Below are 4,625 nucleotides of genomic sequence, written 5' to 3'. Positions count from 1 at the left end.
GTATTGAAGGAAGTTCCCTCCCTGGACCCTATTATTCATATCCTTTACTCTCTACTGGAGTTTATCCATCATCCATGATCCAGGAGTCATCTTGGGACTGCAGCATGGTGAAATCTATGGAAAATGAAACCCAGATCTGTGTTGTTAATATTGGTCTCCCCCTTAAATGTATTGTACTGGAAATCTTCAGGGACACTATAAGTTAACAGAGTAGAAACTTTACTGCCTCAGATACACACTGCTAGATGGGAAGACACACAAACAACCTGAAAAAAAAGAAAACAAGGGAATAAAGCACTCCAAACAAACCAAGATGCTCCAATAATAGAATTCATTGACAACACAGTAGAAGAAATGTCAGAGAAGGGGTTCTGAATGTACTTAGTAAAATTGTTCTGCAACTTAAAGGATGATGTAAGAGAGCAAATACAGAAAGCAAAAGATCACTTCAATAGATAGAGATCCTGAAAAGAAGTCAAACAGAAATTCCTGAAATGAAGGAATCAATAAACCAAATTAAAAATTCAATGGAAAGTATCACCAACAGATGAGACCACTTGGAAGACAGAACCTTGGGCAATGAAGACAAAATATATAATCTTGAAAATAAGTTGACCACACAGAGAAGATGAAATATTGTGTGACATTCCCTCACTCAGACACAATCCTGAACAGCAACTGCTAAAGCCAACAGAGTGGAGCTATTGTGACTTGCCGCAGTCTGGCTGGGCCACTGAAGCAGGAACAAACTTTATTTCTGAACTCCACCAGCACACTCCACACACACTCCCCGGGAACTCTCCTGAAGGCCACGCGGCTCCTTCAGGAACTACCAACCGGAACTCCCTCCTCTGGCACTTCCCCAACCAATGCGAACTCTCCAGGAATCCCCACGAGAACTCCAAAGTAGCCAGCCCGATGTGGATAGTAATGGCTTGCCTCTCAACCAATACTGTTGGCAAAATGCCAGGGGCCATTCTGACTCGGCTGTGGCTCTCAGCATTAGGGCCTCCCCTTGACAGGACTTATCACACATTCCTGTTGCAGGGTAGCCTAGTCTCCCAATGGTCTCCAAAGAGGAAGTTCAGAGGCTTCCAGAGAGAAATATAGCCCAGCAGAATGGAAATCCAGCTGCAGTTGTAAGTGATGAGAGAGCGCTGGGCCTAGGAGCTGGGGACACGGGTAGTCCCTCCAACCCCATCCCCCAGTGCAGGTTTCGGGAAGCGTTCCCAATGAATATTTAATAGCTCAGCACAGGGCCTGATTGAATTTTAATGTGGGTGACTCGAGCCCTGGAGCCCAAGTCCAGGCAATTAGTCAGGAGCCATTAACGCTGACGGAGTTCTCCAGCTACTTTGGATTTCTCCAGCTACTTTGGAGTTCTCGTGGGGATTTCTGGAGAGTTCGCATTGGTTGGGGAAGTGCCAGAGGAGGGAGTTCCGGTTGGTGGTTCCTGGAGGAGCCGCGTGGCCTTCGGGAGAGTTCCCGGGGAGCGTGTGTGGAGTGTGCTGGTGGAGTTCAGAAATAAAGTTTGTTCCTGCTTCAGTGGCTCCTGATTTGTGCCCAGCCAGACTACGGCATTTGGTGGCCCGTACAGGGAACGCCTGAAGCTTGGAGGGAGAACAGCAGCTGATTTGGATTCCAGAGAAATTAACCAAAGCGATTTCTATAGAACAAAAAGAAGATGATTTGACTCAAATCCATAACAGCTGATATCCTGAGCTCCAGCTTGGCTATTCTTACATTTGCAACAGTGATTCTCCCACACCTGGAGGCTAATGAATAATGAACACCATTAAGGCCTATTTCAAATGTAAAAAAACCTTGGGGCTTGCTTGTGGGAATACCTTCAGACCCATTTGCAAGTTACAGGAAGAAGGATGGAATATCAAAAGAAGAGTCAAACCCAAGTGGTAACCAGGATGCTTTTTTCAATATCTATTTTATTATTGCCCTCTCCCACCTCATGAAGTTCTATTTTATTTTTTGAGCTCATACAGACCTAGGTTAATGTTTTTCTGATCAGTTCTATTTTTTGACTGTGGAGTTTTTAAACATTGCAATGGAGATTTCACCTGTGAAAAGCTACAAGGCCTTTACTATTGTTATGTGTTGTATGTATTGTGTTATGTGTGCACACTTGTGTTTTGTGTTGTATGTCTGTATATGTGTATGTCCATATATCATATATGAGGAGCGCTCATGAAAAAATGGATCTGATTTTTTTTATTCATGTGATTTAAATGGTTTAATTTAAATTGGGTAAATAGCTGTTGAGGATTGTTTTAATATGTGAACAAATAAGGAGGTTAACAGATCTGTTTGTTTACTTTCACCTTTCCTTTTCATTATATTTAATAATTCTGTTCAGGATAATGTAAATTGTTCAGAAAATTGTTTTCTTAGTGCCTTTTGGAATGTTACATAATTTTTTTTAGCCATCATTGCCAGAATTCCTATCTTCATCCTAGTGCCGGTGAAGACAAAGATAAAACCAAATTACAGCTTCTTCGATAGCTGACACAGTAAACTGTATAAACTGATGCATCAATGAATAATAACTCAACAAGTAATGCTCAATCAAGGAGTTGATTTACTTTGAGAGGAAATGGACATATTGATAGATTCCTCTGCTTTGAACTGCTTGCAGAACTTGCTTGGACTATGTATCACTTGTATGCATTGTGAACTATCTGTTGGTGCAGCGAATTGTGGTAGAGTGGCATATCTTTCCTAATGGTGTCACCGGTGGTACAATTTTTCCAAAGGAGCCATCAATTGGCTTGGTGTCATGGCAGTGACTGACTACTTCTGTGATGATAAGAAGGACCTCCAAGGCAATGGCACCATGGCTGGGTTTGAACTGTGGCTCCAAAAGCAACTGAAAGACAAACAAATGCAGAAAGAAATATCTGAATACACCTGAGAGAGGATAAAGATTGAAGAAGAATAGGCAAAGAACTTGGCTACACAGGAGGAAGGCTCCCTAGAAAAAGTGTGGACTCAGGTGAAGAAGAGCTTGGCAGATGAAGCAGAAGTTCATCTCAAGTTCTCCACCAAGATTCACAGTGAGGTATAGAAGCCCTAATGAACTTTCATGAGTACTTCAAGAAAGATATAAAACAGTGTGACACCATATAGCTGACATCTGCAAACGACTTGCCAGCTTCTATGCATTGGTGGAGAAGGCCCAGAAAGCCCTCACAGAGCAGTAGGGAGACCTGAAGATGAAGACCCAGCAGCTGGAGATTAAACTGAGCAACAAGATGGAGGAGGATGTCAAGAAGGCATGGAGGAAGTCCACACAGACTGGCTATGATCTCATGTGCTGTATGAACCTCTACAACCAGGACAAGTCCAAGAGGTTTGAAGAGATGGTGGCCACCACTTTGGAGCTGGAAAAGCTAGAGCTGGAGAGGGTGGAGATTATCTGGCAACAACTGTGCCAATACACACAGCTACAGCATGAGACAGAATGTTCAACCAAAGCATAGTCCAGCCTGTGAACCAGCTGCTTCAAAAAGTGGACCTGGCCAAAGACAGAGAGCTGTGGGTCAGAGAGTATAAAAGGGGCAACTTTCACCTTGTGTTCATAAAGATCTAGACATGCCTGTGAGGCTCCCCAGGAGGAGGGGTCCTACCCAGGAGAGGGGCTGGGTGTCATGGAGAGGAGCTGGTGCTCTTGCTGGGTGAAGCTGCCCTCCCACCCATTTTCCTGTCCACTGAGGAGAGAGGAGAGAGCTGGTGATTCTAGAAGGGTGATCTGGATGACCCCAGCTGGGAGAATCCCAAATATTCCCAGGCCGAGAAGACAGATCTGCAACTCTGCCTTTGTCTCCAAGACTGAAACCCCACTAGCCCTGTGCCTTGCTTGTTGCTCTGAGAACAAACTGAGGTTGGAACTTTGTGGTCCCTGCTGAGTTCCACAGGGGGTGGCCATCACACTTGTGCCCTTGGATGCCACAAGGCCCATCCTCTAGCTGGTCCCTTTATCTCTAGGGCTTTGGAAGATCAGGGGAAGGCTGTATCTACCTCCAAGCCAATGTCAGGATCAGAATCATGGACAGAAGTTGTCATCAGCTCAGCCTGTACCTAGAATCCTTTACAGCCTCCTCTCTCTATTTTTCTCATTGCATTCTGGGGACCTAAGTGTGGCTTTTCTTGGCCACTTTTCATCCCCATGGGTCTTGATAAGGCCTGTTTTCTGTCTTCCTAGACCAACCCTCCCTAGACAGGTCAGGATGAAACTACCTCATCCTACAAATTAGCCCCAAGTCAGAGCACTGAATCACGGTTCCTATCAGATCAGGCATGTCTCTGAAGTCTCTGGAAATCCTGATCCATCCATTCTTCAGTGGCTTTCTCAAGGCAGTTCCATCCCCACCCTGCCACCCCTGAACAGTCTCACTAGAGGAAGCTTTCCAAAGTTCTCAGCCAGCAAGACCTCTGTCAGATGTGTGCATGTCCAAAAGCTTTGAGGAATGAAGATAAACCAGCTCAGCTCAGAAACCATATAGGGCTCGGCCAGTCCCACATGGGAGACAGGTTGGGGCAAGTCTTTTCTCATCTCCCATATGGCTCCATCCATGCTTGATGGGGTTTGGACTACTGTCCCTTATATGAGC

General features: G+C 45.0%; 1 pseudogene; it reads left to right on the top strand.

Moving 5' to 3' along the window:
• The first annotated feature begins 628 nt into the window (after positions 1-628).
• On the top strand, positions 629-3,604 carry LOC143400429 (growth arrest-specific protein 7 pseudogene; annotated as a pseudogene).
• Positions 3,605-4,625: the final 1,021 nt, after the last annotated feature.

The sequence above is a fragment of the Callospermophilus lateralis genome, chromosome 5 (genome assembly GCF_048772815.1).
Source record: "Callospermophilus lateralis isolate mCalLat2 chromosome 5, mCalLat2.hap1, whole genome shotgun sequence".
In the NCBI taxonomy this organism is placed as follows: Eukaryota; Metazoa; Chordata; class Mammalia; order Rodentia; family Sciuridae; genus Callospermophilus; species Callospermophilus lateralis.
This window is presented reverse-complemented; position numbering and strand designations above follow the sequence as displayed.